Raw genomic sequence first — 25,906 nt, forward strand, 5'->3', positions numbered from 1 at the left:
ATTGAAAATAAACAAGCAAACAAACAAACAAACAAATAAATAGTTACTCTTTCTTGAAATGTCTTTTTTCATCTGGCCTCATTGACCTCACATATTTCTAAGATTTTGTTCTGCTTCACCAATCTTGTCTCACTAGGTTTTTCATTCTTTCTGGTCTCAGGTTTTGGAGTTCCCCATGGCTCCATCCTCATCTCTTCTCCACCTATATTTACTCATTAGTTGATGTTATTTAAATAAATGGCTTTAAGTATCAGTTCTTACTTTTTCATGAACTTAAGATTTATATGGATAATTTTGCTCAAAAAATTTAGCTCTGGCCTTGAGGTTTCCCTGAATTTCAACATTGTGTGTCATACTGTCTACTACATCATTCTTACTGGATATAATTCAGCATCTTGGTTTGCAAAATCATATCATCATTCTGTAAATCCACTTTTAATTCTGCTTCCTACAAATGCAAATAACTTCACCATAGAAATGCAGAAGCCTCTGTGTTAACTTTGATTTCTCTTTTATTTTTCACATCTAATCAATCACCAAATCCTGTTGACTAAGATCTATCACAAACCACACCTTTGCTTTCTATGAACATTGCCAACATTTCAAAACTCATTATTTCTCTGCTGAAGTATCATAACTATTTTCCCAGACACCATTCATTCACTCCAGCCATCTTCAAAAGTATCCCCGGATTTCTTCTCTAAAATAGAATCTGAATATATATTTTCTTAGCTACTTGGAGTTCTCAATTACACCTTCTTTAGTATTCTAGATTGTCAATCATCTGTGCTAAACTACCATTCCAGGATTCACTCTCATCTCTTCCCTTTAGGTAACCCCTTTTGTGCAAGATGTTTATATTTAGGCTCATATTTACTATTTATATGTATTCAATAATCATTCCTATGTTTTATAAGACTCAAATACTACCTCAAACTTATCAAGAAATATAGATTTACCTCCTTTATTCCTCCCTAATTGTGATACCTGTTCCTCAGAAGAACTTCATTTGACTTAACTATTTCTAAATAACATCAATACAGAGATTTCTTAACTTTTTAACTTTTAACTTAAAAAATTTGTTTTAACTTTTCTTCTTCCCATTCCCCCAATGGAGCAATATCATAATTTTAGGTTAAGTGATTACACAGTGATTACAATTTTAGTGCCATTTAAACATTATCCACAGCTGAGCCATAGTCAGACAGGTCAAAGTATTTATTCCCTCAGCTATGATTTTCTTTGTCTATCAACTTTTTATTTTATAAGAGGTTAATTGCCTTGGCTTTCCAGTCTCCTCAGTTTTCTACGTACCTATCACCAATCCATTCCAAAAATTACAGTAGAACTATCCCTAACTTCTCGGTGCATTCATAATCTGTCGGTTTTTATTTTTCTTGGGGACATAGCCATAGTAGATCGCTATCTTTTACCTGTACTTGACTGTTTCTAAGCTTTCAACATAATTGTCATTTTGGGGAATTCTCTACATCACCACCTTGGGAATTTCCTCTGCTTCTTAGCTGAACAGTTTTTAAGATATTTCTGTTATACTGTATCTTTATCTAACTTTGTATCTTTATTCTCTCTCCTTGCTCTTGGTTCAAGGCAGATGTGTAACCAACATGCTTTTGGAACTGAGGTGATTAAACAAAGTCCAAGAAGATAATCTGCCAGGGTGCTATTTATTTAATCATGCTTCACAGAAAGTATAACCATGCAACAAGATAATAGTGCCAAATGCTAACTTTTTAAAAAAGTTGTTTATTTTAATCAGTTTCAAGTATACAGTACATTGGTTAGACATTTAATAGTTCATAAAATGATCCCCCTAATTGTTCCTTCTCTCCTCTGGTTTTCCACCCAGCCAATATACTAATGCTGACTGCATTCCCTAGTCCATGCTCCCCATCCCCATGACCACCTATCGACTATTAATTTGTACTTCTTTAACCCTTCACCCCATTCTCCCAGCTCCCCAAACCCCTTTCTTCTGTCCATAACTTTTAATGAATATTTACTATGTGCCAAGATTTTCTCTCATTTAATCCTAACACAAGTTCCATAATGTAGGTATCATTATTAATCCTATTTTATAGATAAGAAAGCTAAAGAGGGAGGTGCTAGGGCTCGGGCTCATGCTGTATGTCAGTCAGTTCCAACAGAAAACACTGGCAACGTTTGTTTATTTACACAGGGGTTAATGGATGGCATGTGGGATCACCACAAGGAATATTGCATGAAGCCAAGGATACTGGTATTGAAACTGACACCGTTCCTGACACTGGCCTCCCTTTAATCTCCCAAGTAGGAGAGTTTATCAGAATCCAAAAAAGAAGATAGAAATATATTGACTTAGATCATCCTGGAGAAGAGGAAAGACCTTTATGTCAAAGTACATAGATAGCTGTAGGTATCTCCCAGAAGGAGGGCCAAGGAAATAAATATCTTCCTGCTGGAGCCTCATATTAGATAAATCTAATTAGGGTCAGAGACCTGATACTATGCACATACCCTCATAGAAGCAGCCTTCCTGGGTAGAGAGTAGAGTGCAAAAGGAAGGAAAAGGATCTGAAACAGTAAAACAAAGACACAGGAGCAGTTAATGATAATGCTGGCATCTGTACCAAAGCATTTGGCTACAAAGCCTATGGTTCTTTCTACTATGCTATGCATGTTGGGTGGCAGGAAGGAAGGGAGGTTCTGTTTTCAGTTCATATCCCGAAAACAAGGTGATTCTTATGAAAAAAGTGATTTTTATTTCCTTTTCATCATCAACATTAATGAGACAGCCATCTTGCAGGGAGAATACAATTGATTAGGAGAACAAGAGATGATCATGGAACCTAACAGGAAAATGACTGTGACACTGCACAAGCATTCTCATTAGCAGGTAAACAGACACTCAGAACTGTGTGTATCAGTTTGGATCAAAGGACTTCAGGCACAAGCAAAGACTGAAGAAGTCAGAAATAAGAGAGGCTGAAAGAATGTAGTCATCCCAGTGGGATAATAGCACCCTAGGACACATAATAAAGAATATTACCAAAGCAGAAAAGAGTCTCATCAATTAACAAGACTAATTATGCATTGAAACTACTTCCTTAGTGAGAAGAAACTAGAAAATGATATCTGAACTCATTATATAGGCTTTATAATTCCTTGAATATGAATTTTATTCTCTTACAGATTGGATTCTGTCAACATCAAAAAATCCTTTCATTGTCTCCATACAATTCTGAGTTTAAGAAACTCATCTATATCTTTTAATATAGGTTTCTGAATGGAATAAATCATACTATGCTTTAAAGGAGCTCATTCAAATATACTTAATGAGAGACCAGTATGCCCTGGTGCTGTCCTAGGTACTACAGGTCTCTTACTGAACAAATTAAGATCCTGACCTCATGGAGTTCACAGTCTAGTGAAGAAGACAGACAACTTCTCAATCTGGAAATCTAGAATGAATTCTGCTCCTTTACCTTCTGAACATTTTCTCTTATCCTTTGAAATTCATTTTCTTGGAGGGTTTTGTGGGCCAATCTCCATTTGTCCATGCAGTGTCCCAACAGAACCCATTCCTAAGCTCTTCTAGCACACTGTATCTTTTGGTCTCTTGACTGCTTTGTCCCTCTATCACAGGTTGAGCTGTGATCAGAGAAGCTGTAATTTATCTTAGTTCCTCCACATCAAGCTTCATGCTCAGAGTAGACAGGCAATAATGTTTATTAATTAAATGCATAAATGAACAAAATAAAATAGAATAAAAATCTTCTACCCATTTCCCATATGGTAACCTTGAAATGGGCATGAGTTGTCTGCATGCTTGATGGTGAGAAGTATAACAGTCACAATTTATCAATAATCTTCCATGTGACAGGGGCTTTACTTGTATTTCTGCTAAGTAAGTTAGGCATTTCTATTTTCATTTTTTGAATCACATAGTAAAAACATTAAATATTTTACCGAAACACCTACAGCTAGTTAGTGGCTGAATTTGTGCTTTGAAGAAGGTTAACTAACTCAAGCCTTTGCTCCCTCCAATACACTCACATGCAAACATGGAAGAATGTCTTAAATCAGTGGCAAATTGCTGTTATGATAATAAACACATTCTCTAGGAAGATGTCCTTACCCCTATAAATAGGAACATAGTGGGGTTATGAAAATGAACACTGCCATACTTCCCCTTCATTACAAGACTGTTCATGGTCCTAAAGAATAACTCAAATTGTTATTTCATCTTCCTTACTTAATCGCTTAGGGTTTACAGTTGAGTTTAGGGCATCTTTTCTTTTTGTTAACCTATAGATAAATATCAAACTCCTTATTGTAGTTGCTGGGGTAAAATTTAAAACCTTGTAATCTAAGTAGGGTAAAGATCAAAGTAACTAACTATTTTCTTGTAGCCTTCTATAGATCTTTAAAATGTTTAGGTTTAGAAAAAAAAAGACTGTTAAAATAATATCAACACACAAATTTACAAATAACCTGTTTTTTTGGGTCAAGGAGAGGCACAATGGGAGAACTTTGATGTTCTCAAGAGGTATCAGCATATTACTTGCTTGTTCAAGTTAGTCCACATTTTATAAGAAAACTCTCAAATCGAAAATGATGGGACATGCTAAACTCTTTTTTGTTACATCTTGCCAATGTTTATGTGGACACATAGAAGCATGTTTACTTCAATAATTACTGAATAAACCACAAGATATTGAGTAAATCATCATTTAAGAATATCATGCAAAATTTACACATATCATGTCTACTTTACAATATAATAATATTTTAAGTTTCAAAAATAAAAATGGACAATCAAAATAGATATATTGTATATCACAATATGGATGTTTATAATACATATAACATAATGCATACAATAAATATATTTTAATTTATTTATTGCTGTCAACACCTACCTGAGGGCAGAGACTTTATCCTGTTTACTAGTATATTCCCAGGGCTTGAACAGTATAGGAAACATACTGGGAACTCATTAAATATTTGTTGAATGAATGGCTAATTGAATTAAGGAAATTAGACATGATAGAAATTCTTGTTGATTGCCATATACTTTTGCTTAAGTTATTGTGGGGACTGTATTGGGGGAACATAGGAAAAGCAAATAAGACTGGGAAAGAATAAATACCATTATGAGGAATGGCATAGCGGTGCACAAATAAAGAAGTACAGATAAAGCAACATAAAAAAAAAACAGTTATAGTTTGGAATTGGCATATGAAAAGGGCATATGAAAATACTCAAAGAATTTAGAGATGATTTTGTGTTTTCTGGGACCATACATTCTCAAGTAATAACACCTGGAAGTGAGTCCCTTCTGGGGTAAAATCTAGGGTCTGTCCAAGGGTTTAATAAGTGTCTCATTTCTCCCTCACCATTTAAAAAAAGAGGTGATGGTGCCCCACTCACCCAAAAATCACTGAGCAAGTGAACGAGAGAAGACTGTGTACTATTATCTGGAAAATAAAATTCAGGGTGACCATGAAGAGAGTTAAAAGGTAGAGCCAAGATTCAATCACCACTATAAAGGTAGCAAAGCCCTAAACACTTTATTCAGTGCTGAATAAATTTCAGAAATATGGAAAGGGGGTAGGCGGAGACCAGCTCTCTATTAAAGGAAGATTTCAGGCCATTCATTCATTCTTACATTTAATGAATATTTATTGAGAGTCCATGAGCAAGTCACCAGTCTAGACACTCATGATAAATGAATAAAATAATGTCCCTGCTTCATTAGATTGCTTTTCAGTGGAGAAACAAATAATCACAGATAGAAATATTATGCTGTGAGAACAATAAAGTTGACGTTAATTGGAGAGGGTCTAGCTACTAGATAGGAGAGTTAAATCAGGTCTCTCTGAAAAGGAAATGTTTTAATTGCAGCTTGAATAATGAGAAGGCAATGGTAAGGTGGGAAGGACGAACATTACAGGCAAATGTAACAGCAAGTGCAACAGCACTCGTATAGGAAATAGCTTGGTTTTTCAAGAAATAGAAAGAAGGTCTATATGGCTGAGTATAGTGAGAACAGAGAAGGGGACAGGAGGGGATGGCATGAGATAAATTTTGGGATTAGGTAGGAGTCAAATGGGCTTTAAGAATGGCTTTCAATTTGAGTTAAATACACCAGGAAGTCACTAAGTAGTTTTACGCAGTAGTACAATGGTCAGATTTTTAATTTGAAGACATCACTGGAGAATTTGAAAAGTATTCTGCAAAAGACAGTGTGCTGTGATAAGAATGGAAGCTAGACCAGAAGAGATGACTGAGATGTACAAATAGGGTGAAGATATTTTGCCCTAATCCTTCAGGATTAGAAAACTGCTACAATCAATGTGAGTACAACGGACATAAATTCTATTTATTCATGTTTTAGGCAGTATGTTGGCATTATGGTGAAAGAAATGGTAGTAAGATTTGGTTTAGCAAGACTACCCCAGACTCTTAAACCTTATCCACTATCCACTCCTGTAAAGAGTCTGAAGGAAATAAAAACTTAAGACTAGTGAACACACATGACTACTTGGAGGCTTTGTTGGTAATACCTGGCATCACAGCCTAAGGACTTAGGCTGAATCATATGAAAGGACAACCATATTTAGATGCCCAAGGCAACCTTAAGCCTAAGAGTATAGCTGGCTGAAAGGCCTGCTCTTCTCATATTCCATTTAAGTTCACACCCACACTTCGGCTATTGTAATTAATATCTAATATTTATGGAATGATCAAACTGGGTCATGCAATATGATAAACACTATGCATGTATTACTTTATCTAACACTCACAATGAACTTACTAAGCAAGCACAGTTATCGCCTCCATTTTATTGATTAGAAAACTGTGACTTAAGAGAAGTCATTTTCCAAAGTTACAGCTATATGTGACAGAACTGGAATTAGAAGCCTAATTTGTCTGAGCCCACTTTCTTCACGATTACACTCTGCTGCCACTCTACCATCTGATAGTGAGCAATGGCTGGAGGGATCAGACAATAATAGAAGAAAAGAGTTGTCATCCATTTCCCATGTCTAGGGGAGAACTGGTATATAACTTGGTGAAGTTCACCCACACAATAGGTGGTGGAACCAGGGTTAGAACTCAGAAACACAGGAATTGCCCAACAACATGCTGCAGCCTCGTCTCATCTGTATGTTTTTTCCGTCAAGAGGAAGATCCAGACAAAGTCTCCTAGCTCTCCCATCCCAGTAGTCATTTGCCTTATACAACCCCCAGAAGTGATGGCACAGGCTCCAGGATATGTACCTAGCAGAGGTGCTGGGGGCATGCAGTCTCTTTTCCTTGTTTAGACACTAAAACTGGGGTAAATAAATTAGACTAGTTTTCTTTTGGCCTTAGAAAGAAATTCCGGCTTGTTTTCTTGCCAAGACTTTCTTAGACTGGTAAAGAAAGATTCAAAAGGCTTGGGTGAAAAGGACACAAGGAGGCCTCTCAATCTATTTCAAGTGTCTTTGATCACTTTGGACAAAATCTGGTACAGAAGAAAGCACTCTTCATGTGGCTTAGCTTAGCTCATCATGGGTCTACTTTGGGATTTGGGACAAAAATTTTATTTTAAAAGAGAGTATCCATGTGCCTGGATTATCATCTTAGGGTCTTTCCTATTGAGGAAGGATGCCGCCGCACAAGTTTTAGTTGTCTGAGGATTAAACATAATTTTTTTAGATTTAGATCAAAATATAATCATAACACTTCCTTAGATATAACTTATATTACCTTGTGTGATTTTGAAAATTTTCAATTACTTACTCGGTTTCTAAAATCTTATTAAAGGACTATTGTGGTAGAAATTTCTGAGCCTGTATGTGTTGTCTGCTCATCTAGGCAGCCTAACGATAAAGTCAGAGACTGTGTTAGAACATCACCTTAGGGAGCTGTAAAATAATATTTGCACATGGTCCCTCGGAGCATTAGGATTTTCAAAACCAGTGCTTGTTATTTCCTCCTAGATAGGAGTGTATGACCTTTATTGCCAGTGAGACCACAAAATTGAGGCTAATTGAATGCAAGGCTTCAATTAAGATGCTTATCTCAGAGGTGCTGGACTGCTATAGAGTGAAATTAGCACCAGTTAGTAACTCAATTATTCAGCATATATTTATAAGGTGTTTATTATTATTGTGTGGATGAATAAAACATTATCCCAGCCCTCAATATTCCTACATTCTTATGTATAACTACATATTTATCCTTCTTGGAAATATTTAGTTGTCATGAGTGATAGTTTGGTATAGTGGAAAGAGTCTAGACTAGTGGGAATAAAAACATCGGGGTTTCTGCTCACTTCTGCAATTAGCTATATGACCACAGATAAGCAACTTAAGCTCTTTGTGACTCAATTTGTTCATCTGTTAAAGGAAAGTGGCAGAACTGATTAGACATCTAAATCTAAAAATCTAAGAGGAAAACACATTTTTGAGCCTGTTTTCATTTGGCATTTTTCAAAAATTCTGGAATAACTCGTGTGCTTAATAAATATTAAATAAAAATAAGATCATCTTAATCTTCATCTTCCTTTGGTCATAAGTCTAAAGGATCTTTAAAGAACTCAAAACTCTTATGTACCATGCTAGGAAAAAATTATCAAAACAAACTCTGAGAATAAACACTAGATAAAAAGAACTTCCCTTAATCCTAAACTCTCTGAAATCCAAAACATGCAGGATGTGATTTAAGGGTAATGTGCAAATATAAAATTGTGATCTCAAGATTAAAAATATAATAAATGTGTGTTTATCTTTGTTATCTGTCCATTTGAAATACTTTTGTTCCTAACCATGATAATTATGTCCAAATAACCCAGGAGCATTTATCTTTAAGACAAAACACCAACTTGTTTACTTACACTCACGTCAATTTAAAATACCAAGTCATCCAAGTCCTTTCTACCTGTATGATTTGTTGAAGCATTTTAAAGCCCATCAAAATAGTAAACACTTTTGATAGACATGGCTATAGAAGTAGTTAATGCTATGCCTTACTAATTAATGAGGATTAGAGCAAAACATACATTTTTGAGTTCAAGTTAAATATTTCAATTAAGAGAAACATCAATTTGAATGTGGCTCAGTCAAATCTGAAATGTCAATTTGCAAATTTTTCATGAAAATATACTTATTAACATCAACAAAGCAAATAGATTAATAGATGAATATTTTCAATTTTCCTGAGTTAAACACCTAAAAACAATAAGCCTTTGCATAAGGATTTTCACAAAAATTATCTCATTTGCAACTCACGACAATCCTATAAAGCAGTTTTGTCATCTGCAGAATGTGGACAACATCTATATTAGGTGATCATGAACAACAATTTCGCTTTTATAAGGAATTTACCTTTGTAAAGTGAATTATCTTTTATTTTCCTATTTACTCACAGTATAGACCAGAGGTATATGTAAGAAATAAACTACTATAGTGGCAATTTTGCAGATGAGGAAAGAGAGCAATGGCTGAGATGATTTGGCCTGCCTAGAGTTAGCATGCTAGTGAAGGCCTGAAGGATTGTAAGGCAGATCTGATTTTTTCAGTCCCTTAAATTTCCATTATATCACACATCCTTTTTGTGCTCATAACTGGCCCATGAATTCACCAGCACAAGAGACAATATTTTCTTTCCTACACATAATACAAGAAAAATATGTATTAAGCATTTTTGAGGACATTCTTTGCTATTCTAAATTATGGCTTGTCATTTTCTCAATAAATGCTTACTGATGATGCTAATAATATAATGAGGATGAGGATGTGATACTGTTGACCAATCAACATATGTATTCTAATTACCTACAATGGGTAGAATAGTATAAGTACAAAAGAAGTAGGAAGAAATAATGTATTTCATTTGCCACTAAGTAGTTCACAATTCATTTGGAAGATATGTTTATCTCTATAAAAAGCAGTGAATAATTCAAGGCGGCTTATATGTACCAGATGAACAATATACCAAATAAGCCATTTAAATCATTGAAAGAGGAACCATATCACTGTGGGTTGTGAGGACCAGAACAAACTTATTGGGAGACAGAAATTTAATGGGTTTTGATATATTTGTGGATTTGAGATAGGCAGAAGTGTCAACATAGCTAAAAAATTAGCATATGAGAGTCTGCTAATTTCCTCTAGTGTTTAGGCATACATACAACATGTTAAAAATAAAAAGAATAACTTGGTAAAAATAAAATTTAAAGACGTGTAAAAAGAATTACAGGTAAAATATTTGCTACCTTTTAGTTTTTTTCCGCTCTCAAAATAGGCACTGATGAAACCAATCTATCTCAGCTTGCTAATTTTTAAAAATATGCTAATTCTTATCATTCATCTCAAAAGAGATCATCTAACAAGTTAGTAAACAATATTTTTAAATAGTACTATTAGGGGGTGGCTCCACAGTGTAGTGGTTAGCACATCTGCTTTGCATGCAGAAGGCCCTGGGTTCATGCTCCTGGTGGAGCCAAAGACCATGCGCCAGGGTTGCCAGACCCTGGGTGCACCAGGCACCGGGTGTGCCAGGCCCCGGGTGCGCCTGGCCCCCGGATGCAGGCTGCAAGCACGTGTGTGGGAGGGGACGCCCCATCTTCAGAGATCCAGTTCTTAAGGGGAAACAGCAACATCCATGGGTCAGGGGTGGAAGTGGAGGAGGAGGGAATTAAAGAGGGAGAAAATATAGTACTATTAAATATTATACGTACCATACAACGAACTATAAGAAATAATCCAACTTATAATTGCATGAAAGAGAATAAAATACCTAGTAATATATTTAACAAAAGAGGGGAAATACCTGCACACTAAAAACTACAAGATATTGATGAAAGAAACTGAAGACACAGAGAGACTGAAAAATATTTAGTGCCCATAGATTAAAAAAATTAATACTATTAATTTTTCCTTACTACTCAATCTACAGATTCAATGCAATCTCTATTAAAATTCTAGTCATTTTTCATAGAAATTGGAAAAAAATGATCCTATAATTTGTATGAAGCCGCAAAAGACCCCAAATAGTCAAAGCGATCTTGAGAAGAAAAAAAAACTGGAGGCATCACACTTCTTGATTTCAAACTATAACGCAAAAATATAGTAATCAAAACAGTATGGTATTGGTGTAAAAATAGACACATAGACAAATAGAACAGAATAGGAATTCCAGAAATAAACCCATGCATATATGGTTAATTAATTTACAGCGTAGGAGCCAAGAATATGCAGTGTGTCTCCAATAAATGGTCAGCCACGTGCAAAAGAATGAAACTAGGACCCTGTCTTATATCACACACAAAAATAAACTCAAAATAGATTTAAGACTTGAATGTAAGACCTGAAACCATAATCTTATAGAACAAAACATATGGATGGTAAACTCCTTGACTTTGGTCTTGGCAATAATATTTTTGGATTTGAGTCTAAAAGCAAAAACACACAAGTGGGACTACATCAAACTAAAAAGCTTCTGTACAGCAAAGGAAACTATCAACAAAATGAAAAGGCAGCCTAAAGAATGGGGGAAAATATTTTCAAGTCGTATACGTGATAAAGGACTAACACTCGAAATATATAAAGCACTGATACTATGCAAAAGAAAAAAATCCATTTAAAAAATAGGCCGAGTAACTAAATATACATTTTCACAAAAATATGCAATTGATCAATAGCTGCTCAACATCACTAATCATTAGAGGAATGCAAATCAAAACATCAATGAGACAGAATGGTTATTATGAAAAGGACAAGAGATGATAAGTATTGGTGGGAATGGAAATTGGTTCAGCCACTATAGAAAACAGTATGGAGTTAATTTTAAAAATTAAAAATAGAAGTATAATATGATCCAGCAATTCCACTTTTGGGCATGAATCTGAAGAAAATGAAATCACTACCTTGAAAAGAAATTTGCACTCTCATGTTCACTGCAGCATTATTTACAAAAGTCAAGATATGGAAACAATCTAAGTGTCCATTGATAGATAAGTGGATAAAGAAAATATTATATATATATATGATTATGATTATGATTATTCAGCCACAAAAAAGGAAATCTTTCCATTTGTGACAAACACAGATGGACCTTGAGGATATTATGCTAAGTGAAATAAGTCAGACAGAGAAAGACAATACTGTCTGATCTCACTTATATGTGGAAACTAAAAAAACAAAGTCTGAAACAGAGAACAGATTGGTGGTTGCCAGAGGCAGGGGGTTACACAGTGGGCAAAATGGGTGAAAGTGGTCAAAGGGTACAAACTTCCAGATATAAGATAAACACATTTTGGGGATGCTATGTACAGAATGGTGACCATAGTTTAAAAAATTATGTAGTCCTAATTTGAGAAAAACAATAATTCCAATATAAAAACTATCCTAACAATGATTCTCAAAACAGTTGAAAGCCTAGAATTATATTTAGCAACATTATAAAAATAAAATAGTTGGATGTGTAATACTTTAAATAAGAACTTTATAAAAAACTGAATGACTTTAGAAAATATAGTTAAGATAGGAAATCAAAAGGACTGTTTTGTTTTCTAAAAGTAATATGAAATATTAAAACTTCCTACATCATAAAAATTAGGTTGTAGAACTAGAAAAGCCACAGCAAATATGGTAGCTATAAATAGTCCCCCCAAATCATCCACCTATAAATATGTCAACTTACATGGCAAAAAGACTCTGAATATTTGATTAATGTTAAGGATTCACAGATGGCGAAATTATTCTGGATTGTCTGGATCGACCCAGTATAATCACAAGGGTTCTTAAAAGAGAAAAAACATGTCCCAGCTGTGATCAGGGAGGAGATGTAACTACTGAAGAAGAATCAGATAGATGCAACATTCCTGCATTGAGTATTGAAGATGGGGGCCATGAGCTAAGGAATGTGGGCAACCTCTGAAAGCTAGAAAAGGCAAGAAAATTGGTTCCCTCCAGGAGTCTGCAGAAAGGAACTCAGCCCTGCTGACACTTTGTTTTTAGCCTGATAAGACCCATGGCAGCTTTCTGACCTATAGAACTGTAAGATAATAAATTGTATTGTTTTAAGCTTCTAACTTTGTTATAATTTGTTATAAGGAGCATAGAAAACGATTCAAAAAGCAATTTAGTTTATATTAGAAAGGGTTATTCAAATATTAGTTACGACCAGGGATTATTCGGAAGAATCAAATGCTATGATTAATTATACATAGGATTGTGCAAAAGTGCTGATCCAATTAAAAAATTGCAATAGTTAATGAATTAAGCAAATAGGCCCAGTTGTTAAGATACAGAAATGTTGATGTCAATGCTAAATATGTAAGTGTATCTGAAGTTGAAAAGTAAAATGAGAAAAATGAGCAAGTTATATCATGCAGTAATATGAAGATATTAAACAACATACTTTTTACCCATTTCTTTCAGTTCCTAAAGTGTTCTCATAAAAGGATATGAGTCTTATTGCCACCAAAGGATGAAGGATATTTTATTCAAAAAAAGAATTAAAGCTTGTATATTCGTTTCATAAAACTGCTGTGAAAATTAGCACAGACTTAGTGCTAATTTAGCAGAAGTTTATTCTCATCAGTTCTGGAGGCTGGAAGTCCCAAATAAGGTGTTAGCAGGTCTGTACTTCCTCTGGAGGCTCTAGAGGGAGAATCTGTTTCTTGTCTCTTCCAGTTTCTTGCGGCTGCATTTCTTGGCTTGTGGCTACACGCCAATCTCTGCCTCCATCTTCATATGGCTTTCTTTTGGGTGTGTATCTATTCTCCCCCTAACACTTGTGATAGCATTTAGGAGCTGCCTGGATAATCAGGACAATATTTTCATTTCGAGACCCTAATAGAATTATATTTACAAGAACTTTATAATATAACATAATATACACAGATTCCATGATTTAGGACCTGATGTTTCAGGGATCACCATTCAGCCCCCTATAGTTGATTACTCAGATGCTGGTATTCATCCTTAAAAAAAAAAAAATCCCAGTGCTGATCGTCTCTTGGTCTTTTGGCTAAGATCAAGTGTAGTATCTGTTCTTATCAGTTTAAATCTGGGTGCTATTCTCAGTTGTATTTAGATTAAAAAATATATCCAGATCTACTGAAACAGAATTTGCATTTTGACAAGATTCCCCAGGGTTTTTATGTGCGCATTAAAATTTGGGAAGCACTGCTTAGGAAACAGTTAAAAGTCATAACTTGTCAAAACTCTATGAGTGATTAGATGGGGCAACTGTCAGTGAAAGAAAGTAAGGAGTGAGAAAGTAAGTGGGAAGACAGCATATAAAACTATCAAATTTTTATAATTCAAAGAAACAAAGTTTGAACCTACAGGAACAAAGATTTTTAGTTCTAATAAACAAATTCCCCAAACGAGAGATATTTGGAGTCTATCACTGGTCTCTGAAATTGTTCTCTGTAGGTATCTATCCATTGTCCAGTGGTTCATGTCTCTCCTTCATTGGAGTACTAATGACAAGCTCAGGGTTCATTCAAAATGTTCTACAAAGTTCAGCTCTTGCTATATGTGAAATTTGATAAGGTCTGCGCCATGAATCGACTACCAAAATTAGTAATAATTTGTTAGTCTAATATAATGGCAATAAAATCATTACACTTATATTCTGAGTATTTGTGTACCTTCCTCTCTTGTAGAAAGCCCATACACAAACTAGTATAAAGGAGCCACTGAACTGTTTGGCAGAAAGGTAGCACAATCAGATCGAACACTCTTAGCGAAAATTCTTCTAGTCTTAAAATTAAGAGCTTTCGAAACAGTTTGCCTTATGAGAACATTGTCAGTTGCAGCACTGACAATAACATAACGATCCTAGCCATTATCAAGGGCTATTTGGTGCCAGGCACTCTCTCCTTGAGAGCTTTATTGTCTCAAATAATCCTCACAATGACCAAGAGAAGAGGTTGGGAGGCACTTGCTGATGAGGAGACTATGGCCTTCCTTGCACACCTGGTGCATGGTCACTTCCTCAGGATGTTTCTGTCTCACTCAGCATCATCTAGTGCCTTTAATTACAAGTAAGTCTGAGAAATACTCATCACTTCATCCATTCAGTATATATTTATTGAATGCTAGGTAATACGAATGAACTGGGACTATCCATGCACTTTGAAAAAAAGTAAAGACGAAAGAAAAACAAAAACAAACCAAGAAATGGAGCATTCTACTTCTATAGATGCACATACAGTAAGCAAACAGCAATTATTTCCTGTCTGAAACGACTAAAGGGGCTTTATCTTTTTCCCTCCTCTCTACCTGTGGATCTACTTGTGAACTTATACTTCCATCTAATCAGTGATATGCCTTGATTTGGGAAGTTATCTGACAGCTTCCTGCCTGCCTGGGCCAAAAATTAATCCCTAATTTCACTGAGAAGGTCAAAATGGAATTATCTTACATATTATTGTAGGAGTAATGTCAATGCTAAAGAGACCAAATCTTATTTCATATCTATAAAAAAAGTGGTATACTTTGTTAGAACAGGTATACTCTAGTACACAGGTTTCTATATAGGGTAGATTTCACTGGTTTCTTGCATTTGAAATTCTATTTTGTTAAAATATTTCCAACAATTAAGGAGTCATACCTATTGGGGGAGAGTCAGAACGGATGTATAAACTATAGAGAAAGATCTCCAAGCATACTTTTAATCAATAATGTCATGTATTTCCTTATTAAGCTTATTAGAGATGCCAAGTGATAACAAAATTGTCTCATTTATGTTCTGCCTCTTCTCCTTCTCCTTTTGATTTCATAAAAATAGGTGCCTCACACATTGTGTGGCTCATAGTAAAGTTACTACATGGTATTTCCGCCCCCCCTCACAGAACTGTTGATAGTGTCATAAAGTAACAATAAAGCAAGTAGTTGGAGATGACTAGATGAGTATTAGGAGGTCTCATGGGTTCTTAGTTCCCAAATAATAAGCGTTGATTTTAACTATCAGTGTTTAATATAATTTCAGGTTCAAAAACATTAATATAGTTGTCTTCACTATAACACTCTGAAATTAAAATGATAGTACTTTATAAAAGAGTTTAATGAGCATATAAATTGTGAAATTTATTATATGAAATCTTTGACCTACTTTTGGTTACTATGTTCAGTAAATACTGCAAAATCTATTTTGCATAATCATATGCTAATTGAGTAAAGTAAGATATTGTTGAAGTGTATGGGTAAGAAAACATAATTATTATAAACTCGCAAAAGTTAAAATGTAATACCCTCTTCCAATTATAAATATTTTGCTTTTATACCCTTTTATCATACTTAGAAGATTAGAAGATTAAAAAAGCAAAACAAATCAAAAGTAAAAGTATAAACACCCAATTTTATTTTTTAAGAATTATAATTTTTTAAATTTGACGCTTCTAAATGGTGACAATTATGTAAAATTTCTTAAAACATTTGAAATATACTATCTTCTTGCTTCCAATGTAAATGTAAAGTGGCAATATTTATGTTGGAATCTCTGTTTGATGAAAACATTTACTTAATCGTCACAACAGATATTTCTATAATAGAAAACACACTCTCTAAGTGGGACCTCGGCTTTTATGATAACAAATACTATTGCTTTGGAAATGAATTAAAAATCATCTACTTATTTACTTCAACGGTCAAGGTTAAAATTAACAACCTTAAGTCAATATTTAAATTAAACCAAATTAAAGAAAAATAGGAACTTTATATTTACTTATATTTACTTAAAATGTAATCATTTTGAAAATTGTATAAACATTTTTTTGTGACCAGCTGATATACTCTTTATCAATGTTATTATCTTTGGTGAATACATATCTTGCTTTTCTTTTATTTACCAATGTGCTTCTACATTATTTTAGTCAACAAATGTAAATGTACCATTTAACGTAATTGGACATATTTTCCAATGTGATGTAACAGGAAATAGTAAAACAAGCCTTAATTTAGAACTTAAAAATTCCCTTGGGGTATAATTACTGACTCTCAGAATTGGCACCACGTTGCACATCGTAGACCACGTACGGATGGTACCTCCTGGAGTTGTGCAGTGCACACGCTGCATCGCTGTACATGACAGCCCTAACTGACAGACACATGGGATGCCAGCTCCAAGGTAGAGGTAAAGTCCACGAGCGTTAAACAACACATATTTTGGAGTATCGAAGGAGTGAAAATCCGTTCAGATTGTGCTCACTGTTTTGACATAGAGCACATGTTTTCTGTGAAAACCTTATTTGGAAACAGCTCCAGTAACCTTGCCAAAGGCTAGATTAATTATTAGTGGACATGGTATAGTTGTGACATGCAAAATTGTTTGGAACACAATTAACAAGTAGCAGTCCCTGTTGATTCAAGGATTTGAGTTCTCACACAATAATGACCATTTGGGGAATGACGAGAAATGAAGTATATTTTTAAAAAGTTAACAAGAAGGGACAGAAAATTATTAGATGCTAAAATGGTATGCTATCAATGAAGAGTATGAATGCCACACATTTGGAAGACTAATGGTGTAGCTTTTATTATTAAAATGTATTTATAATATGAGTGCAGATAAATGCCATATACTAATTATAAAAATGTATTTCATTTAACTGTTGCCTGGGAAGCCAGTTAAAATGCAGTTCCTGAGCCACACTGCCAGAGATTCTGATTTAGAAGAATGAGAAGGGGCCCAGACTTTGCATTTTAGTAAGTACAGACTTCCAAATTCCTAATGCCAGCAGTCTTGCTCTCCCATTTTGAAAAGCACTTTCACGAACTGTATATAATAGTGGCTTGCAGCACTGGTATTTCTGAGAAATTTGAGAAAAGTACAGATACCTCTTCATATATTTGCTATATGGAGTGAAATCCAGACAGGCCAAAATTGTTAAATTCTACAGGTGATTCTGATTTACAGCCAGGCTGAGAAACACTGGTAAACAGAATTAACTTCCTTTCAGTGTTTATTATTAAATGCTTTTAATAGGTGACCTATTTAAGAGAAATAGTAAAAGTTCTTTCAATATTTAGATCATAAAACTAATAAACTATAGATAACATCTATCTCATTAAAGTGTTTTAAAAATACTTTCACTCTCTTGACCCTCTTTCCCAACACATTCTCTCCCATTTTTCATCAGTCAGTGGTCGGGCCACCTACCCTGAGGAAGAGAGACCTTTTAGGGAGTGGAGATGAGCATGAGTCCTTCATTACAGCCTCATTTCTGCCATTTCCTACCCATGCAACACTGGACATGTTACCCAGCATTGTCCTAAATACCTTGTAGATTATTGTGCAAATTAAATATTTTATATAAAGTACTTAATGCAATCTCTGGGCCAAGATAAACTTTTTAATTAATTAATTAATTGTCACATAGTATCTTTCCATTTATTTATCTTTTTAAATTTCTTTCAGCAAATCTTTTATTTTTTAATTACAGTTGACACTTAATATTATTTATATTAGTGTTAGGTGTACAGCATAGTGGTTAGACATTTATACAATTTACAAAGTAATCCCCTGATTAGTGTAGTACCCACCTGACACTATACATAGTTATTAAAATATTATTGACTACATTCTTCATGCTTTACATCCTCGTGATTATTTTGTAACTGCCAATTTGTGCTTCTTAATCCCTTTTTCATGCAGGGCTTCGATCTTCTCATCTGGCAACTATCAGTTTGTTCTCTATGTCTAAGAGTCTATTTGTTTTGTTTGTTCATTTATTTTACATTTTTCATTCTACATATAAGTAAGATCACATGATATTTATCTTTCTTCGTCTAACTTATTTAACTTAGCATAATACCCCCCAGGTCCATTCCTGACACAAATGGCAAGATATTATTCTTTTTTATGGCCAAGTAATATTCCACTGCATATATGTACCACATCTTCTTTATTGAATTGTCTATTGATGGACATTTAGGTTACTTCCATATCTTGGCTATTTTTAATCCCTATCAAAATACCAATGACATTTTCCACAGAACTAAAATAAGTAATCCTAAAATTTATGTGGAACCATAAAACACCTTGAATAGCCATAGCAATCTCGAGAAGAACGAAGTTGGCAGTATCATGCTGATATCAAACTATACTAAAAGGCTATCGTAATCAAACAGCATGATACTAGAATAAAAAGAGAAACATAGATCAATGAAATAGAATAGAGACAAGGAAAATACCTATACCTAGATGGTCATTTAATCTATGTCAGAGGAGGCAAGAACATATACAATGGAGTAAAGACAGTCTATTCAATAAATGATGTTGAGGAAACTGGAAATATACATGCAAAAACTTGAAACTAGACCACCTTCTTCCATACAAGAACAACCTCAAAATAGGTTAAAGACTTAAATGTAAGACCTGAAACCATAAGACTTCTGGAAGAAAACATAGGCATAAACTCTCTGATGTTGCACTTAGTATTGTTTTTTTCTGATATAACTCCTCAGGCAAGGGAAACAAAATTAAAAAATAAACAAACGGACTACAGTAAACTGAAAAGATTTTGCACAGCAAAGGAAACCATCAACAAAATTAAAAGACAACCTACTGAATGAGAGAAGATATTCTCCAATGACACATTTAATAGGAGTTAATGTACAAAATTTATAAAGAACTAATAAAACTCAACAATAACAACGAAAAGCAAACAATCCAATTAAAAACAGGCAGATAAGAAAAGATGAATACTGCCATTTGCAACAACATAAATCTTGAGATTATCATGTTAAGTGAAATAAGTCAGACAGAAGAAGGTGAGAACCATATGATTTCACTTATATGTGGGATATAAAACTGAAAAGAACAAATGAATAAGACAGAGATTCACTGACATGTATAGGGTCAAATATATAGTGACTAAGGAAATTTAACTTTGGGTGGTGAACACACAATACAATATACATATGACTTATTGATTTGTACACTTGAAACCTATATAATTTTATTAACCAATATCACTCCAATAAATTTAATTTATAAGAATGGGCTGAGGGCCTGAATAGACATTTCTCCAAAGAGGACATACAGATGGCCAACGGACATATGAAAAGATGCTCAACGCCACTAAACATCAGACAAATCCAAATAAAAATCACAATGGGATATCACTTCACACCTGTCAGAATGGCTATCATCAATAAATCAACAAACAAGTGTTGGTGAGGATGTGGAGAAAAGGGAACTCTCTTGCTCTGTTGGTGGGATTGCAAATTGGCGTAGCTACTATGAAAACAGTATAGAGGTTACTCAAAAAATTAAAAATAGAACTACCTAATGACTCAGCAATTCCACTTATGGGTATTTATCTGAAGAAATCCAAAATGCTAATTCAAAATATATATGCACCCCTATGTTCATTATAGCTGAATTGTTAGGCAGATAAGTAGACATGAGTGATGGAGGAATGAAGGCTCAACCCAGAGACCTCCCTTAGGACCTCCCTAAAACACTAATTTTATGGTTAAATATTACATTACAACCTGATATACAAGGAAGTAAAAACCACAAAACTAACCGCTAGTTTTGTCTGGCCACAAGCGCCCATGCAGTTAGTACATATACCGACATTCCTTAACCTTAGCCTTATTATACCATCATTATACCATACATATGCCCAGAAGTTTATTAATCTAATTATAACAGACTGAATTCTGGGTAACCTCATGCGCAGTAGACACAGTGTTATATAACAGCCAAATGTTAATCGAAAGACCTCATGTGCCAATCATTTAGCACCACCCCTGTAACCACCCACCTAGGGCCAATATAAAGTGCCTTTCCTTAATTCTGCAGGGCTATGGCCCTCTCTGGCATAGCCTATTTTTCTCTTGAAATGTTCTTTATTAAATCTTACTTTTCATAAATTTCACTGATCTATAATTCTTTACTGCACATGAGGAAAGAACCGAGACCCCTCAGTATAAGTGGTTGAATGATGGATTTGGATCACCCCCCAATGGTAACATAATGAGCCTTTTTAAAAAGTCAGCTATTTATTATCATTCTTAACACCTTGCTCTTCCCACAGGTAGTCACCATTTTCTGACTCTTCCACTTCTTAATTTGCTGAAGTATTGTCCACTTGTATCTTTCTTGTTGCCACTACCCTAGTCCAGACAATATCATCTCTCTTTTAGATTGCTATAATTAGCTGAGTTCCCCGTTTTCAGGCTTGACCCTTCTAGCTGAGCTAGAGACATCTAACATGCCAATCCCTACTCCTTCCGACCTTGAGATAAAGGCTGAAATTGTTAACATACTTATAAGACCTTCATCGTTCTTGTTCCTGCCCAAGCCTCCAGTCTTGTCTTTTGCTATGCTCTAGCTCCACACTTTAATTTCTAATCATACCGAACAATTTTTATTCCTGGAATGTGCTAGATTCTTTTGCTTCTGGGTCTATGTACATGTGTTCCCTGTACATAAAACACATATCCATCACTCCATGCCTTCTTTACCTTCCTCCAAAAGCTTATCCTTCCCTATGGACATGTCTCCTTCATAATACACATCATATTTTACTCTATTCATTTATTTTTTTTATGCTGAGATATGGGGGTCTGGATGGTCCTATGTATTATTTGACAACTGAAAATCCTATAACCTTTTAAGAAATTTAATGAAAATCTATAAAAATAAAGTAAGTATATTCTGGGATAGCTAGATGACTATTTTAGTGTTTTTATCTTTGTTTATCTTTTTATCGTAAAATACATAGAACCTAAAATTTGCCATCTTAACCATTTTTAAGTGTACAGTTCAGTGGTATTATGTATATTCATATTGGTGTGCAACCACCACCACCATTCATCTCCTGAACTCTTCATCTTGCAAAACTGAAACTCTATACCCATTAAACAATAACTCCTTATTCCCTCCTCACTCCAGCCTATACAAACCACCATACTACTTTCTGTTTCTATGATTTTCACTATTTTAGATAACTCATGTAAGAGGAATCAGAGCACATTTGTCTTTTTGTGACTGGCTTAGCATAGTGCCTTCAAGGTTCATCCATGTTGTTGCATATGCCAGATTTTCTTTCCTTTTTAAGGATAATAACATTCCATTGTATGTATGTGCGTGGGTTCACTATATATATATATATATATAGTGAACACTTGTACACTTGGTGCCTTGGTCCTATAATTAGTATTTTTGCAAGAAAGTATTCAAATATTGATTCTATAATTTCTTAGCTGGGTAACCTTAAGGAAGTTACTTAACCTCTTTGAACCTCACTTTCCTTATCTAGAAAAGTGGGTAATGATACTACTTTATACACTTCTTCAAATCTTCAAGGATACAATCTATGCAGAATACTTAACCTATTACCAGGCACAAGATAGATACATACAGTCAGTGTAAGCTATAGTAACTAATATTTGTTGAATAAATGAATTAATAAACAAATGCATAATACAATTTCTGAATCTTCTAGAGGAACTTTAATAGCTATTTATTAGCTGCTGGATGTAGAACAGTGGTGTTTCTATTTAAGAATAGATATTCTGAAAAATATGAACATAATTTTTTTTTAAATAGATGAATCAATGTACCTATATATTTACTATTTTAACTGTTGTGGTTATATGCAATGAAAGAGATCTCCAGTATATCCTTTGTATTTCTCTCATTAAAACGATAAAAAAAATATGGGGGAAATGCTATAGTTTCTGATTTATTAATATATAGTAGTGACTACTGGGTATACTAAATTTCAATAGTCTGTTGGAGCAAAGAAAAGAGGTAGGGGCCAGGGGAAGAGCCACACTAAGGTGCAGCAGGAAATAGAAGGGCCTTGGAACAATCTTGCCGACACAAACTAAGACTCAGCCTCTCGCTAGCTCCAGGTTCCACTTCTTTCCCTGAGGAGTCCAAGGGCATATGTTTAGGGTTAGGGCAGGGAGGAGGTGCTAAGTATATCCAGGTGGAATTTTCTAAGGCAAATTGGCTTTTCTCCAGCTTCGGGTCTTGCTCACATACTTTCTACAGCTGCATTGCTGCTTAAACCACAGCTGGTTCTCTCTTGTCCAAGAATAGTTTGGACTGTTCCTAAGACTTGATGTAAGTGATTTTAAAGACAATCAGAAAGATGCACTTTGCTAATGAGAAAAAAATGAGACAAAACCAAAAGGTTTCAATATGCTAGTCTCTAAACAGTTTTGGAGTTAGTACCCAATTTTTTACTCAGTTTTCTTACAGAAGATTACTGTATCGTTGACAAATTCAGAAGGAAGATATGCATAAGTTAGGCTGCACAATATTCTAGAAAGAGCTTATTATATTAGAGGTCTGAAGACTAGTTTCCATGCAACTCTGTCCCCATCTTGTGTGGCCCTTGGTTATGTTGTTACATCTTTGGTTTCAATTTTTTTCTATTCTTATGCTCTCATAGATCTGGCCCATTTCAAAAGTATTATAAGTGAATTGAATCTTAGGTTTTCGAAGCTACACAATTGTTAAAATCTGTTATGAATAACCATTAATAAAAAATATGAAGTATACTGAATATTTAAATAATAGGGACCTTAAGAATATTAATTCTTGTATTTAAATACATTTGAAATACTTTCATAACATGATAAATATTATTATATATATTCCTATTGGTCTATTAGTAACTCAAATCATATTTTCAGAATTATTTAGGAAAATATTTCAAGCTGGAATTCATGGAAGAAAAAAAGACCTTTGTTGTCAATTCCAAAAGAACCCAGTTCTGAAAAGTTTTTAAATGTTAATGAAGGCTTTTCAGGTTACTTGAATGCACCTGCTTGATCAGAGTGTCAACAAAGTATTTTCATTGGCAAATATGTAATTTATGATTAGATAAGAACTTAGTTCCTGAGAAACTGTAATAATAAGCTCATGCTTTACAGTTTTTGTGCAAAGGCTTTCATGCAGTTTCTACCAAACTTTTGCAAAATTAATTTCAGCAAGTCCAAGTGCTTGGGATACAAGGGGATGACTACATACAGAGGCCTTTTCACACATTGCTCCCCACAGTCAGTGGTTCATTTCTATTAGCTCTCTTGGCAGTCCAGCAGGCCCTCAGGAGGGTCCTTGGTAAACTTCTTTCAGGGTGTGTGTGTGTGTGTGTGTGTGGGTGGGTGTGTGTGTGTAGTGAACCAGTGGATGGCTACCCATCCACCCCCAGTCAAAATGTTTCCCCTTGGATGAACAATCCTGCACTGTGAGTATTCTGCAGGTGTCTCTGGGTGTCAGCTGGCCTCTGTTTATTATTGGTGTACTGTGTACAGGGAGGCCGAGCTGGCCATCAGTAACAACTCTCTGCAAATGGGTCAAGGAAATGAAAATAAAACCTGTGCAGCAGGAACTTTTAGGGTCTGGGGTTTTGCTAGCAAACTCTGCCCGAGTTCCTCTTTAGGTGCTACTTTAAAATTGCTACTTGTTTGACTTGGACCAGACTTCACATGGCTGGGCCGTGTAAGATATGTGAGGGGGGGACTAGCTGGAAGCAGGTGTGCTGCTTTTTCATTTCAGCTTTTACCAGAAGAACACATCCTCTGCTTGGGTCTGAGAACGTTTTCTCTTTTTCAGAAGTTTGTTTACATAATTTGTTTTCCAAAAATAGGGGGAGAGGGATTATTATTAAAAGAGGTAAGTATCATTCGCACCATTTTGAACTATTTTATTTTTCAAATCTATTATTCACAGTTAAATTAAAAAACAGCAACAAAGATCCTTTAAAATTTGAGACTTTTTCCTCTTCAACTTACATTTTCAGCAACCCAAAAATAAGAATGAAACTTTCTTATCAAGATTGCTCTGTAATGAATATCCAAATACCATTTATTAGGAGGAAAGGCCACTGGTTTACCTTCTCGGCTCACTCATAGTGAAGTGTATCGAGTTTAAGATCTTAATTACAATATTCAAAAACAATTTCTGCTGAAGAAATTGCTAATTTATAGAAGTTACTTAGCATAATTGTTTTATGATAAATCAGTTCTATAATTATCTTTGCCAGCTTTTCCTGTAACTACCCTAGTAACTCACTGGTAATCTTTTAACTGGTTCTCAATGATTAAAAAATTTCTGTCTGCCCAATGACCTATACTATTCAAAATGACAGCTTATATCATTTGAGAAGTTGCTATTTATTATATTCATGAGATTTATAATCAGTCATAGACATCTTCATTTATTCATTTATTCACTGACTCAGTGAGCGTTGACTGAACCAACAATATGTACTTGGCAATGTGTCAGGCAAGGCAGTGACAGAAAAAGAAAAATGATGCCCTTCCAGCACTCTGCCCAACAACCACGCTGACCTAGAGTTACTTGAGGAATCCTTTTAAAACATTTGTCAGATCACATCATCCCTCTGCTTAAAAGTGCTACAGTCACCTAAAAAGGATATCTCCTCATTCCCCCCCTACCCTCGTCTTTCCCCACCACTGGCCCTTGCTCTGTTCCAGCAATAATGGCTTTCTCGCTGTTCCTCAAACACAGAGCATCTGCCCCTGACTTCCTGTTTTACGAATTGTAGTTGCATAATTCTCTATTACCACCATGGTATTTATCTCCTGTTCTGATTCCGTCATTAATCTCTAGCTTTGGTCTCATCTCTTATTTAGTTTAAGTCTCACGAAGATAGAGCTTTTTGTTGTTTCATTTTTCTTTCTTGCATCTTTTGTGTCTGAAACAGACCTTCATATTGTAAAAATTCAATAAATATTTGTAAAGTGATGGAATGAAAGCATAAATACCTGGTCTTTAGCTTAATTAGAGAAACATGTCTAAATAATCATGCTATATCATCATAATCATTATAGTGTTATGGTACAACATATTATTTCTTAAAATGTAAATTTACTAAAATATAGATCTGCATGATATTAAAGATATGTTT

General features: G+C 34.7%; 1 protein-coding gene and 1 non-coding gene across 3 annotated transcripts in view; one reads left to right on the forward strand and one right to left on the reverse strand.

Annotated features, from left to right (window-relative positions):
* The window catches only part of CFAP299 (cilia and flagella associated protein 299), a 500,183-nt gene that overhangs the window by 82,208 nt on the left and 392,069 nt on the right, over positions 1-25,906 (reverse strand). The gene's annotated exons all lie outside the window — the stretch shown is intronic.
* LOC118608795 lies at positions 14,006-14,201 on the forward strand. The gene has a single exon (XR_004953182.1). It is a non-coding gene; the product is annotated as a U2 spliceosomal RNA (small nuclear RNA).

This window comes from Rousettus aegyptiacus, unplaced genomic scaffold (assembly GCF_014176215.1).
Source record: "Rousettus aegyptiacus isolate mRouAeg1 unplaced genomic scaffold, mRouAeg1.p scaffold_m13_p_10, whole genome shotgun sequence".
Taxonomy (NCBI): domain Eukaryota; kingdom Metazoa; phylum Chordata; class Mammalia; order Chiroptera; family Pteropodidae; genus Rousettus; species Rousettus aegyptiacus.